This window comes from Dunckerocampus dactyliophorus, chromosome 8 (genome assembly GCF_027744805.1).
Source record: "Dunckerocampus dactyliophorus isolate RoL2022-P2 chromosome 8, RoL_Ddac_1.1, whole genome shotgun sequence".
Lineage (NCBI taxonomy): Eukaryota > Metazoa > Chordata > Actinopteri > Syngnathiformes > Syngnathidae > Dunckerocampus > Dunckerocampus dactyliophorus.
In genome coordinates, this window is record NC_072826.1 from 6296472 (window position 1) to 6312342 (window position 15871).

General features: G+C 42.8%; 1 protein-coding gene across 1 annotated transcript in view; it reads right to left on the reverse strand.

Moving 5' to 3' along the window:
- The window catches only part of tafa4b (TAFA chemokine like family member 4b), a 48277-nt gene that overhangs the window by 28999 nt on the left and 3407 nt on the right, over positions 1-15871 (reverse strand). Inside the window, exon 2 of the mRNA XM_054784896.1 lies at positions 14362-14487. The gene's annotated coding sequence lies outside the window, so the exon portion shown is untranslated. The remainder of the gene's footprint in view (positions 1-14361; positions 14488-15871) is intronic.

A 15871-nucleotide genomic window follows, 5' to 3' on the forward strand; every position in this document is an offset into this window, starting at 1 on the left:
CTGGATTATGAAAAAACATCCAGTATATGTGCCTTTTCAAACGCTCATCTTCCCATTTTTTTTTTATTTTTTGCATTTATATCACCTGGTTGTTTGCGTGTAATCCAGCTGCCGGAGAAATAAATCAACAAAACAAACCCGAAGGTCGCATGAACATATTTGCATGTAGAAATGACCAGGAATGATCAGAAAGTGACACAGCCGCACTGTTTGAGTATGAAGTGTGACAGCGTTTTACAACAATATTGATGAGCAGCACCCGCAGCGAGAGTGGGAGGAATCGTGAAAGGCGTGAGGGCTTTGGCAAAGAGAGAGAGAGAGACCAAAGGTGACAGCTTTTATATTTATTTATGAAAGGATGATATCAAGTGTTGGGTAAAATGTTCCACGTGCTGCATGTTCCACACAGGAAATGAATGGCTTCTTCAGAGTACACACACAGAGTGCCTCTTGTACTCTCACAGCAGAGGATGTGGCGCATGGATCCATTACAGAAAGCCGAAGGTTGAGTATCGTTTTTGCATAGCTAGATTGCCACCAGTGTGTGTGTTTGTTTATAATTTGCATTTTCGAGCTTATGTGCATTTCATTCCTGTACAGTTTGCAGAAGTACTGTATGCACAGCGCATGTGTTGCATGCCCGAGTGATTAGGCATGCTGCATGGAGGCACAGTAGCCCATTTCTTATGCTCTTTTTAAAGCAACAGTCATGGTGTGCATTTTTATTAGCTTTGTTCTCCGATACACGCATTAAAAGAGCATATTAGTGCATGTGTGTGGAAGTGAACATGAATTATTACCGGGACTCATTTTGGATAGCAGACGTCCGATGCGGTCAAGGCCACGTATGCATTTCTGATAAGGTGTTTTGTTACGGTGGAGTCTCTCAAAAATACAAGATGACAACTCGGGACAAATTTGGACTTAAAATGAATTATTATTGGGTGAATGTGTATTTTTTTAGTTGGTAATGACACAAGAAACTAGCAAAAGATCATCAGAGGTTGTGTTAAAACAAAGGTAGCTGTTTTTTTTTGTTACATTTTGACAAAAAAGGGCCTAAAATTATTCATACCGGCATATCCAGTCTAAATTTACAGTTGTTTAGAATGCAATGACGTTACATGTTCAGTTTCTTATATTCAGGTAAGTGCTTTTGGTATACTAGATGCAGTGATGTTCATGGCTGGTGAGGCACTAACTCCTTCAGGCTAAATACAGATTGCTCATTGAGAGGATAAAAAAAGAAGAGGATAATTCACTTTTGTTAAAAATGTTGTTTTCAAATAGTTCTTAGTCCCATTTATTGTTTACCTTTTGTATACGAAGTAAACACACCTAATCCTTCACACTTTGTTGTAAAAGTGTGATCACCTTTTGTTGAGCTTGGATATGTAATCCTCCATCCTGACAGTCAAATTCATTCATTCATTCAGCAAAGTATCAAATATCTTGCATTTTGCTTGCTGCTCTCCAGCTATCAAAAAAAAAGCTGTCTTTTCCTCTCTATGGAAGGACAGCAGTGACAAGCACCTCCCAGCTCATGCATGCGCCCACTTCTTCAGGATGAGGAGAGTACCGCAGGCGCCTCCCGTATGACATTTCTCAACATTTCATTGTCCAGTTAGCAAAAATAATGATATCACGCTTATATGAAAGACATGTTTCTGCAACATGATACTATTGGCGACAAACACAAACTGGTAGGCAGGGCTTGCGCACTAAGCTAGATGAGATGCTTGAGGCAGCCTCATCTTAGTTTTTTTTCCCTGTATTTATATTTCAGAAATTTTTACTTAAGAAAATGTTTAAAAAAAAAGAAAAAGATTGGAATCAGACAGAAAATACATTTATAATACACTTCAATGGACAAATATTTGGGATGCACGATATTTTCTTTTCCAAGCCGATACTGGTACCTTCCTGCTTCTCAAGTAACTGGTAACTGATGACTTTTATATCTTTTTTTTATTATTATTATTTGGATTTCACTGCAGTTTATACAGACCTGGACAAACTATACCTGTAGATTTGTTCTTACCAAATATGACGTGACTACAATTAACAAAACATAAAAAAATAAAATAACAGTGGCTCAGAAGTACAAACTGTGGCTCCAAGGGGTTTTAGTAGCCGACAAAAGCCGGCATCTTCAACAATGGTAAAGCAGGGCTGGTCATCCAGCGCCATCATTACCGTGATGATATCACAGATCGCTTTAACCCTCTGGTACACTTTTTTGCACTTTTCAAACACTGCGGCGATAGGAACAAGCCCCAGGCTCTGGGCGTCGTAGCGATGCTGGCGTTTCAGGTGGTTGATAAGGTGTGATGTATTGAAGCTCAATGTTTTTTCCCTCATCGCGGAATGATTGCAGCGCATTTGGCAAAATGTCTTCCTCTGAAACAGATCGACAAGATCGGCGCCATGGTCGTTTACAAGGGAGCTGAGGGGACGTTACGACAGGCCATTTGCAGCACGTCACAGAAAAGGAGTTCACAGACGTTCCCTTTCAACAATACACATTCACTTGAACTCAAATTGTGGTTAGAGTAAATTTGGGCTTATTGTATGTGTATTCAGAAAAAACACACACTTTAACAGTGGACACCCAACAAACCACAAATATGTTGAACACACAGTGTAAACACTGCCCTCCAAACACCATCCAATTTATATATATTTTAAATGAACCCCTCTAAAAATAAGTATGAAATCCTACTATACTCCTGAGAATAAATTGGTGTACGTACGTGTGTGTGTGTTTGTGTGTGTGTGTTTGTGTTTTCAGGCTGCTGGTGGTGGTGTTTCACTGGATTTTGGCAACACACACACACACACACACACGCACAGAGTGAGACACATTAACAAACAGAGCACAGGCATGGTCCGGATTAACAAGAGTCACTCCTGCTAAAATCCAGCCTCCTCCAACATCACACTTCTTGTGTGTGCATGCGTCTCGGCGGACAGCAAGGCTGATTTGTGTCTTTTCGTGCAGTCATCACACAGGAATGACACGGGGGCTCATTGACATGCAATGACACAATCCCACCTCGCCCACAAACATATCTCTGTGCCCTGCATCCAAACAGAAGCGTCCACTGGCACTCCCCGAGCACATTTATACACATACACGTGCACATGAATTCACCAAATTACACTTGTATCTCAAGTCTCAGTGACCTTTTCTGCCCCATTAGAACAGCCTGACCCCCAAACAAAACAGCATGACACTTCCGGCATGATGGTGACGTGACTGACAGTACAGGAGGTAATCAGCCTATCCTATAGGGCACTGACCTCAAACTCTCGCAGAGCCATATTTTTTGGCCCTCTATTTGACATCAAAATTTAGTGTTAGCATTGCCTGCATTGTTGAGTCCAACGAGAGGTGGTCAGAGCCACTTCAGCTTATAGGAACAGGTTCTGTAATTGCACTGAGCTTGTCACACAGTGAAATCAACAGGGGGGGTCACTAATCACAACAATACCTACAATCACAGTGTGCAATCACAAGTAACAGGTAAGTAAACACACATAGGACTACTATTACTATCAGGGATAGTCAACAACACCTAGATTAACTCCAAACACACAACTTTTTACAAAAGAAGTGCTGCAAGGCATGCTGGGAAGCTGGAAACACTCCCAGCGACACTCCCATACATGGTATTTTTATATTTATGTTTTATATATTTTTGGGAATACTAGAAACCCTTTTTTTGTTGACGACTTGATGCGCCCAGCCTCACCTCACCAGCCTCCATAATTGGAAGGAAACTGACAAATCTGGCTTGTTTTTATTAAAGCAACTGGGAAAATATCACGCACACAGCATTTTAAAACAATGGCAACTCTGCAGTTTCTAAAACATTGTGAATATGCATTAATGATTTATTGATTGGTAAATTAATTAGACCATAAATATCAAATATTTATCTAATGGGTATACTGAAAGTCCGTGCTGTCCATAAACAGATCAATAAATGTATTGGTGTTTGTGAGATCAATGAAGTTCTATGTTGGATTTGCAAAAGATGTATTCTTCCAAAAATCGCTAATAAATAAAGCGTATAGCTCACGGCTAGTAGCACAAAATGGGTTTTCTATGGGCTTCTTTTGAGTTCCAGTGGGTGGAAAGTAATAACTCAGTGAGACTGATGGCCGCACACGAGTCACACAAGTTTATCAACTGGCTGATTTTCTTCCCTGGCTGCAAATCAAGCAAACAAAAAGCATGTCAGCGTAAAACGCATTTGGTGGAAAGATATTGAAAATGAAACTGGCAAGTCCAAATCCCAAAGGAAAGTCAAGTGAAACGTAATACGCATTCCTGCAGATATGCACAATGCTGCACATTTGTGTGACCGTCGCAGTATGTTTCTTCATAAAAATGTTCTTGATACTGTTCAGTATTAGAAAAGAAGTTGTTGGAGGTTAAATTCTCCACAACCTACTAAAGGTGAAAGGACCACTTTAGAAAATGAATTAAGCCAATTTCACCTCCCCCTTGCGTGTTTGTTAATCTCCAATTATCAGAAGGAAAGAAGACTCACACAACAGATTAGATTTACAAAATGCATTGAAAAATAAGTCAGACAGAATAATTTAGCAGCTCAGAGCTCCGTGCCCCGTCTCATCCAACGGTCCCCTGGTCCTCCACGGCAGCTGAATGAGACAGGGTCCCGAACTCTCCCCTCTTCCGCCCTTTTATAATTGTTATCCTCAGACCATTGGCGCCGGTCTCTCCAAAGTCTCTCCAAATAACTTTCTCCCGGATTCCTTGACAAAGTTGTGTGACGCCAGCAGGTGATAGTCGCTGAGCTGTTGACACTTATGTAGCATAAACATCACATGCTTTTCCCCAGTCTATCTCAAGGCTTACTGACTTACTGGCTGCTGGTCCCGGCTGGCCTTCACTATGTGCGAGCACTCACTATTTGTTTAACCTTTGACACACTTAAACAGTTGTTCACCTACTCAGCTAATTATTGAATAAATCATTATTTCTATAACTACTTGTAATCACTCACTAAGTTATTAGATTAATTGATGAAACAGTTATATCGATACTGTACTTATTTGAAGGCACTCACTAATAATTCAATCAATAAACGTAAATGCAAACAGTTATTCTAAAATCTACTTGTGTATGTTACTTCATAAAATCACTCACTAAATCAGTTTTTGCCTCCAAAGTTTAAATATAATGAGCGATTAACCTATTTCAAATAAGCACATAAGCCCCGCCTTTTGCCCTGAGTCAGCCAGGATTGGCTCCAGCTCACCCATGACCCATGAAATTGAAAGTATTAATGAGTATATTTTTAGCCTGGGCACGTGAGAGACCCATAATGGCAAAGTGCCTGTTTACATGCACACTTATGCAGCTTATACAGGTTCCTTCAATACACCAACAAGCAATTAAGTCTGGTGAAATGGCTGAGTGAGGAGAAGAAGACGAGAGAGACTTGTGAGTTTTTGAACGCAAGATAATTACCTGCCTCTGCTATTGACTTTTTTATTCTGGAGTTTGGACTTGGCACTAAGGTGCAGTACAACTCAACTGAGCTGCCTGCGCTCATCATCCTTGTTGCACGAGCTATCGCTTGGATCGGGATCTGTTAACATCCAAAGAAATGCAATTACATATTTTATTGGATTTACACTGCATGGTTCAAGTGACTTAATTCAGATGTTTTGCTCCAAAAAAACAAATCTAGGTCATAGCAGCATAAAGAGAGAAAAACAGGAATCAGATATATAAAGTCTGATGTATCGATGGCGTACACACCGCAGCAAAACCATTAAATATGGTTGTATGGTGGTACATGAGTGGTGCGCAAAACATTTAATAGGGAAAATGACTGCCAAAGGTACTTACATTGAAACCAGAGTGGGGTCACTCCAGGCTAATTAAGCGCTGTGCGATGTTGCGGTGTTTTTATTGCTTATTTATCGTGAGTCTGCTTTGTCGCTGGACACCAGTTGTTTGCCTCTTTTGTGTGTCCGTGCTTGCAGGTTTTTGAGACGTTCATAAAATGTTAACACAGTGATATATCGAATATTGTCACTTGAAAATGCATGTAAATAGAATCATTACAGCGTTTTTATATTCTTCTGTCTTAATACTAACAACTTATCGTTACACTTATGGCAGTTTGGGTATTTTCTTCCCACACTCCATTCAGGCTGAGATCTTAGTTCCTGTGGTCAAACTGCACCTTTAAGGTGCGTTGTTTTGGGATTTAACTTTTCCAAGAATTTCCTGCTAATTATCTCTTGTATTAGAGGCATATTCTCTTCAACACCCAATTTCATGGACACACTGTCCTATTGCATGTTGTCTGTTTCAATCAAAATACAACGTGGGCAAATCCTACCGCATATACAGTAGATAACACATATTGTAAGGTTCATTGTGTGCTTGTTTATTTGCCTGTTTCAGTATCGTGGTGGCCTGAGTGTGCTTGTCACAGTCACACTAGCTCTAACTGGCTGACTCGTCTCATTAGAGTCTTTTAATAACCTCTCCGCTCTGCGGAGGAGGGGGGACACAGATGTAGGTTGTTGTTTGTTTTATGGAAGGAAATAAGTACAAACACTAAATGGCTAATAAACACTGGATCGCTTCCACCACGAGTGCAACCATTGGCCAAGTCCCTGGTTTCCTCTTTACACGTTGGTCGATTAAAGCGCAGACAGCCGGCGTTGGCCCGCATAGATCAGAACAAGCTCCTCTGACAGACAGAGTGCGGGCCTGAGCCGTAAATCCTGCACGCTCTAATAAAGCAATAAAGGGCCTTTAAATGTCAGTGTCCCTCTGCAATACATGATGGATCGAAAGGTAGAAAGCAAAGGAGACACTACGAGATGACCGCACACGCCCACGTACCACACAGTTTACAAGGAGGTTTCTTTCCTCCACATTGAGACAAACCGTATCTGCACAACTGATGGCTTGGCACCGTTGTTAATCTTTTTGTCTTGCTGCCTGCTGCTTGCTGTTGTGTCCACTGCAGATCCTACTACAATTATTCTTTTACACACACACACCCCCACACACACACAAACACACACACACACACGCACACACTATGCTCCTGTGTGAGAATTGCTTTTTATTTTTTGGTGATTCTGTCCGTTGTGAGTGTGAGTGTCATAGAAAGCAGACCTAAAGATCACGCCTGTTAATATTTGCCTTGAAAATAAGGGAAACTGTCCAGAAAATGAGGGAAAATAAGAGAAAACTGAATTTCCATCAGACAAATTGATGTAAAGACCCGACTGCCTACTGTGGTGCAACCTTGTTGCTTTACTGGTGTGCTTTTATTTTAAAGTCCTGACTTGACCGGCTACAGGATATGTTACACCGACTGGAAGCTGTGCTGCTCCGGCAGGACCAGAGAGGATTTTTTTTTCAAAGTTAAAATAAGTGAAAAATACGAGAGACTATCAAAACGGGAGGGCAACAGGAAAAAGGGCAAAATACGGGAGTTTACCAGAGAAAACGGGAGGGTTGACTGGTCATTCGGTGTGATGGGAACAATTTTGTAAGATACTATTTTGCGGTTTTCTTACTTTTTCAACCAGCCCATAGTAAGGTTAGTTTTGCATAACATGCATGGTTCAAAAAACAATTCCAATGGTTTCGACAATGGGGTCCAGTTAGAATGTGCAGTGTAAGCAGAGGAAAATGTATGGAATCATGCCTCATCATGTGTGGATCAAAATCAGATAAGAATCAGACATTTGCCGATGTGACTGCAGTGGTAGGCAGAATATTAACTAAACTCTGAAGTTATGGAAATATTCAATTGGTGATGATATAATGTACACACATCAGTCCAAATAACACACCCGAGGCAAATCTGAATGACTTGTGGATGTATCCCTGTGGTCGCTGTCAATCTACTCACCGGGATAGAGCCAGAGGAGACCAGGGGTCGGCGACCTCTACTATCAACAGCCATTTTGCCCCCTTTTCCACTAAAGAAAAATAGTCTGGAGTCACAAAACATAAACACTTATAAAGTTTGAATCTTTCTTAATTTCACCATAAACAGAAGTGCAGTGTGCGTACGTAACGGATGCCAACCAGAGGGGTTGTCATAGTACCTGGGGTAAACCTCACTACTTGACGCCTTAAACAGTGAATTGATAACCTGCTCCTTTAAGCTCACTGCCTAATGCTGCTTGACTTTACTATCAGTGGGCTTATGCGATCGCTGGGTCGAGGCCGTCGTGTGCATGGCTGTACTGCAAGGATGAGCACTGTTGTACTGCTGTACTGTTGTACGTGCAGGTCTACTTTGAAATAAAAGAAAATGTTGAGCGCTTGTTTTGACAATGTGTTTCAACATTTTTTGTTGTTTGCTAATTTCTCACCACATATCAAGCATACACGTAAGGCAGAGAAGACAAAGGAATCTACCTTAGACGTCTCTGTCATGTCTCAACGAAACTAGGCAGGCAAACACCGGGTACCCCTCCCAGTCAGAACTCAGCTCGTTGCATTCGAGGCCTTTTCAAAAACGTACATTTTGCCCAGTGTAAAAAAAATATTCCAGCACTGCAAAGGGAGCCACAACAAGGAGGCCGAAGAGCTGCATGCAGATCTGAAGCCGTGGGTTGCCGACCCCTGGTCTAGACAAACCTGTTGTCACTCCTATATCTGTATCTGCATATGGTTGTTTACCTCCGTTTTGTGCATGTACACTTGAAAATTCATCCAAAAAAAACTTATAGAGACTAACGTAGACACTCGGACAATTTGGACATTAAGGTTTTCAGTGTCCACCCAGCCTTAGTCTATGGCAAAACAGATGTGTCCACACTTGTATGTATCTTACCTACTCTGACTGTTCATTTCAGGATACCATTTGTTTACTCTGGGCGCAAATTATGATTCATTGAAAAGAAACAGGGCCGCACGGTGGCCTAGTGGTTAGCATGTTGGCCACACTGTCAGCAGATCAGGGAAGATCTGGGTTTGAATCTCCGCCGGGCTTCTCTGTGTGGAGTTTGCATGTTCTCCCCGTGCGTGCGTGGGTTTTCTCCGGGTACTCCGGTTTATTCCCACATTCCAAAAACATGCATGTTATTTTAATTGGCGACTCTAAATTGTCCATAGGTGTGAATGTGGGCGTGAATGATTTGTCTATATGTGCCTTGTGATTGACGGGCAGCCAGTCCAGGGTGTACCCCGCCTCTCGCCCGAAGTCAGCCGAGATAGGCTCCAGCATGTGTGTCTCACGCACACAGACACAAACCTTCTTTTTGCAATCTCTGCACATACCTACCTATATACACCTGTGCACATATAGAGACAAACCACAAGTTGATTATACCAGTCCCCTCTGCTGCTAATGATGAACTTGCACGTAACGTATTGATTACCGTACGTGTCACGCCTGTCAACTGGAAAGTCAAAGGAAAAGGAGAGCTCGACAGCGTAGGAAGAAAGAGGAGGAGAACGGCAGGAACAAGGCAGGGAGTTGGGAGTCAGTGGCCGGTTTGGTGGAATGTCAGAGAAAAGAGAGAGAGAGGTCAGAATAATAGAGTGTGAGACAGAAACAGACAAAGACACTACCACTGACACACAGAAGAGAGAGAGAGAGGAAGCCTGATCAATTGTTCATTTTACAAAGTCACTGAGACGTGTCAGCAGTGTCAATAAGTGAATTAATTTGTCTGTGGGTCTGCCGAGCATGACACCTTGTTCACTCTGTTCCCCCAAGACAATCAGGGCCTCTAACCCCCTCAATCACACACATACACGATATTACTCACACACTGTGCATCAGCTATTACTGAAAGGCTATTTAATTGTAGTTAAGATTTGCGGGAAAGTGCTAAATCAGCTGTCTTGATGAATGTGAAAGAACTCACAAACACACACAGCACCAAGCAGCTATCCCCAAGGGAGGCAGCTGCACGCTGGTGACTGACATCAGTCAGCCACCAAGAGGGACCCTCGATCACTGGCTGCCTGCTGTTTTCATTACAAAGTCATCACCTCCAGCACACACACACATACACATCGTGCACATAGACACACACTTTTACACAAACTCACTCTCTCCCTTGACAGATTCCCCCCTCGGTCCTGACTACCCATATTCCTCCCAGTTGAAGATTTCTCTCACACATCCATCCAATGCAGCTCTCTCCTCGAGGCTCCTTTCCTGGCCGTCTCTGTTGTCGCCTCTTCTCTTCTCCTCCCCCTCATCCACCTTTCATGCTCTGCATCTCACACAGTTAAACTCTCCTCCCCGCTCACGTTGTTAGAAGGTGGCTGTGATGGACGCCCCAGGCTCAGCCACTACTTCACTTCCTAACACCGGCTTCACGGTGGACCCGTACCGCAGTGCACGCTGGGAGCTTTTCATAATGCCACATCCTTGCACTGTCGCCCACAGTTACGAGCACATCTGGTGGCTGCCAGAGGGGAGCGAGCAGGGACGCAGCGTCACCCAGGCTGACGTACACTCTAATACCTACACAGGCAGCAGATGCGAGCAAGGTGATAGATAGAGCGCTGTGGGAAGAGACGCTGCCTGTTCAATTACAATCATTACTATCACTTAGGGAGATTTGTCATGGTCAAAGTGAGTTGGAGCTGTGGAGGAAATCACCTTGAGGCACTGAAGGAGGAGTTTATTCAACTTCTAGCAAGTGGATTATGGCTGCAGTTACACATGAGCTGCTACCACAAGTTGGGAAAATATTATTCTACATGACAGGCCTCTATCAGGCAAAGACCCATATTTGGCAACATGAAATGGCGTTCAAATTGGACTCTGCAAGCCACATAATGAGGCAAACTGCAAATAAAAATACAATTAAAAAATGATGATCAAATATAATGGCAGTACGTCATTTTTTTTTAAAGTCACGTAAAGCACAGTACTGTAAAAGGTTTATATTGTACTCAAATATTAGTGTTGACCACTTACTGACCTGCCGTCTGTCTACTATAGTAGTGAAAACAGTAATAAGGGTAGTAAGAACAGCATTTCGGAGCGAAATGAGAGAGCTCGAAGCGGACGAAAACTAGTTATTGTTTCGGTGTAAACACTGAAAGCATTCATGAAAACACCGAACATGCCAAAACGCGGTTTAACTGTTGGCATATGTGAGTATGTCGCATCCAAAAGAACAGCGGTGAACCCGTGGATTTGTACTGCTTCTCCAGCATTTATTGCACCATTCATTACTGGAACTAATTTCGACTGCAAATATTTCTGTACATCACACGTTATAGCAGAATTTAAACTAAAGTGCTAACACAGATTACACAAACTAAATTAGAAAATGTCTCCTTTACATGAGGATGTTGAAGTCCTCGTGTAAACGTATCCTCTGCCTTTAAATAATTCTCTGAGCTGAAGATGCAACGTCAACACTCCCAAAGGTAGACATGCAAGCCAGCCTGTATGGTGCAAACAATGGCGATATAATCCCATAGACAAGACCACATCCATATGGTTCCTAATCACATTGTGGTGGAATTAATAACAAATAAAGAGGGTCACTCACAATCAGGATTCAGCATTCAAAGGTCAAAAAAAGTATTATTTTTTTTTTTTTAGCAGAAAATGTCTCAAAGAAATTGATAATAATTTATAGATATGTGAAAATACAGGTAAAATGTACAACATACATGTACCACTGTTAAAAAGCCCACAATTTGTTCATGTTTTTGTGCTTCACTGATAATATTTTTTCCGCCCAGCATTGAGATTTCGCACACTGTTCAGTGGTCCTTGAATGCACCATGAGGCGCAAATGGCCAGGCCAAAGGATACACCGTAGCTCTGATTTCATCTGGTCATCAATCATCTTACATTATCATTCATTAGTGGTGACTAGCTATACATTTTATACCTTAAAATGTGTTTAATAAGTGTGTGAGGCATATTTAGGGTGGGTGATATTTACAGTTCTGGAGCTGAAGCTAATGTAATAACTACAACCGTCACTTTTTTTGCAAATGTTCATCCGAAATCCAAGGAGAACGTCAACATCAAGCTCGTTGGAGGATTTGGAGTTAGTGGAGCACTTACACTCTCTTTATAGAGTGTAAGATAACAAAAAAGAATCAAATGTATAACAACAATCTACTTTGACTTTCCAGAAAAAGGTCAATAGAACTACAACAATTTTCTTGTTCCTTTTCAGCAGTGACGATTTGTCGTGTTCAGAAGAAATGCGTTTTGATGAAAGTTGAATGTTCTTACATAAATGGATTCTGTCAGTTGATGTCAGACTACACTAAAGGTAGACTCCTTGAAGTCATACCAAGTGAAGCATTTGGATTGTCTGTGGATTACGTCACCCACCCGGAAACTACTTTGAAAATATTGAATGGGATTTGCTCTACAGTACAAGAAGAAGTGAGCAATGATTTTTAATAATTCCACTGCAAGAACTCACGATAAATTCTTAAGAGACCACTCATTTCCTTCATGATTGCTACATAACTTGAGTCTTTTATCAAATAACATGTGGTCGTTATTGCCTGTCAGCCAGATCTGAACTTTGGTTGTTTTCTCGCCCCAGGGTCGTAACCTCTGTCTAAGCGTGGTTTTGTGGGTCAGCAAGAAAACCTATACATGCCGCACAAAGGCACACATTGATTTCATATTGCGTGTTTCTGTATTAGAGCCATGCATCTCGTCATCTGCGTGCCAGGGGACTTGAATGGTGTCCCGCTGAAGAACATTTCATGAGGATGAGCCAAGGTCTTATTGTCCACTGCTGCTGAAAGATGCCTGTTCGCGCACTATGACTCAACACGCTGGAGAGGAAGGAAAAGCGCTTTGGGAGGCTGTCATTAACAAATGGGAGCCCACTCTCCATCTTTCATACAAGAATGTCTCTCCTCTCTTTTTATTTCCTCCCTCCATCTCCTCTTAGTCCGAAAGTAGTCATTCATCACAGCCAGTGTGTTCATGCCAGTGTGTGAGCGGAGGTGATCTCCAATCTGTCGCGCTGCTGTCAACTCACCATGGCATATCCCCCGCGATGCCTTTTACAAACACATATCATCATCACCATCTCACACGCAGATTGTGCAGAGATCATCCTTGTCACAAAACCACACAAATGCCTCTTGCAAATATTATTTTTGTTTCTGTGGCTCATTTCTCTCACCTCCCATGCCCTTCCTCCTCCCCGCTGCTGCTGCTGCCGCCTTGCTGCGCTTGGCCGTGTTCTCATACACAAGCACAAATGAACACAATACATTCCCACTCATTCCCAGGCAGTCATCCTGAACAGCCCTCACTTGGGTAAGTAGATAAGGAGGCTGGTGAGACATGTAGTGTTCAAAGGCCCTTTGAGGACAGTGCCTGTCCCATTGCTGTGATTTGACCATCGAGGTTTGGTACGGATGAGAATACAATAAGGTCATGGGGCAAAAAGCGATTGCCCAGAGTGTTTGTATCTGAGAAAAAGCAGAGAAAGATCACTGCAAGCGGGAAAAGCTGCACATATAGGAGACCCTCATACAGGTGTGAGTGTGTGTGTGGTTGACAGGGTTGGAGAGAGTAATCTCCCCAGGATTAAGAGTGCTGCTCCCGTGTTAATGTGACTGTCAATGAGAATTAGGTCCCTAGACCGATCCTCTCCATCCTCTCCTACTCCTCCGCCCCCTTTCCCCCCCACTAATGACACTGCTCTCTGTGGAGTGGTTGGAGACAATGGGGGGAATAATTACATGCTCTCAATACAGTACAAATTGCGAGCAGCAGGACAGCAGAGATAGAAGGGTGTGTGGAGAAAGAAGGCTAACAATTAAAGAACGATTACTGCGCACATTAACATGTACTGAGAAAGATGGAGAGAGAGAGAGAGAGAGAGAGTGTGTGTGTGTGTGTGTGTGTGTGTGTGTGCATTTTCGCCCAATAGAATGTGACCGTTGCATTCTGCAACACGCCTTCATTCCAGCAGCCTCTCATTCGGCTCTCAGCTACCTCATCCTCATCATCATCTCCATCCTCAGCAGCTCATCGAGAGCCTGCTCACTCGATAGTTCCCGCCGATCGTTTATTTAAGCCGGTGGCAGTGACACTGCATCAATCTGGACTCGGTCTTGTCTACAAGCACGGCTACACACGCTCGGCTCGATCGATACCACTCATGCGCCTTTACGCACGGAGATGGTCGTGGATCAGGCAAGGTTTACCTACCATTGGATTTTTGTTGTAATATTTAAACACAGCCAAAAATTGATCGTTCAACTTTGTTATTTAGTCAATCGTTCACAATCCAGTGGCCAAAGCCACTCTTTTAAAAATGCATTTAAAATCTAATTCAAAAGCGTCGCATTTTAATAGTAATTAACCAACTTACCCAAATTTATAAACTAGATGTCATGGCTGTAGGATAGTGGAGATTATCCAGCAGAGTCCGCCTTGGTCACTTTCTGCTTGGCGCTGCAATGTATTTTCCTCCCAATCCGTCTCTTTGGTCCAGTTCCTAAAAGATCACGAATCAAGAGCCAACTGTGAGTTCCAAAATGCCATCAACTCGCTAAGTCCCATCTCACGAAAGCCACCCAAAAATTAGGTGCGTAATTCCAGCTAAAAGAGCGTGATATTTGTAGGTGAACTCTTCACACAAGTTTGTGTCCCTTTGTGACAGCCAGGGTGAGAGCCGCCGAGAAGAGTGATGTCGGTACAGTGGCGCAGTGGTGATAGTTGCGCTCCCCGTCGCCGCTCCACCCGGGCGTGCAGGGATCGATTGGTCATGAGAAGTGAGCCGCGAGCTCCGTCTTTCCCCATTCAGAACACGTGCAACAGTGCCCGCCCAGTTCACCAGCAAGAACCCCCCCCCCCCCCACCCCACCCCACCCCCACACTCCCCCCTCATCCACACACCCGCTTTTTGTACGCTGATGTCATGGAGTTTGCAAGAAGCCGAAACTATATTGGGTGCGAGACGGTGCAGTAAGTCCAAAAAGGAACCCTGGAATGCTTAACTCGAATGCTTAACTCCTTGTACCAAAGTAGTTAATATGCAAACTGGATGATCTAGTCATTTTTAAGCTGCACAAGTTACGCTACTGAAGTTATAGTGTGTCAGGGGTGTCCAAACGTTTTCCTTCTTTACAGATACTGTACATACCTTGATAGTTTTATATTTTTGTCTTATTTTGTTAAACATATTAAAGGACAAAAGTTTCTGTTATTATTAGTTATTAATATCAACATTCCTGCTTTTTCACTTTACATTGTGCCTTATTTTTTGCCATTTTTGCTCTTGTCTTTGTGCCGCAGGCCACTAAAAAACGAGCCGTGGTCTACAAATGTCCCCCAGGCCACACTATGGACACCACTGTTGTACATTTCCTGAATACAGATCAACTGGATCTCATCCTATTGCAAGTGTGTGTGCAAAGTTGAGGTGGGGTATGCATCTTGACTAGCGTCACGTCACACCATTCCCCACCTCACTTCCTTCCACATTTTGGATCATGTTCCATGCACATGCTGCATCGACATCGATACTGTGATGTGAACGCCGATGGTGTAAATGTAAACCATCACATCCACACTCCTTAAACAGGATTTAATGATGGTCGCCTCTCCATTACAGCACCAAGAGACTTGCTGAACAATTATCCCATCCTGGGGAATATTCTCATGTGTTGATGGCGATTGATTGCAGGGTGCCGTATTTGCAGCAGTAAGTGGAGGTCGATGTGTGCTCACGACCAAAGGTGATGAGTATCCAATCTCATACATTTATTTTTATTGACGGAATAGCCTTGTTCTGGGTCCCAAGCACAAAAACCCACCATGGGTATTTTTCAGTGGATTGCAACATTAAGCAGACTTGAGCGCCAAGCATGAAGACGACA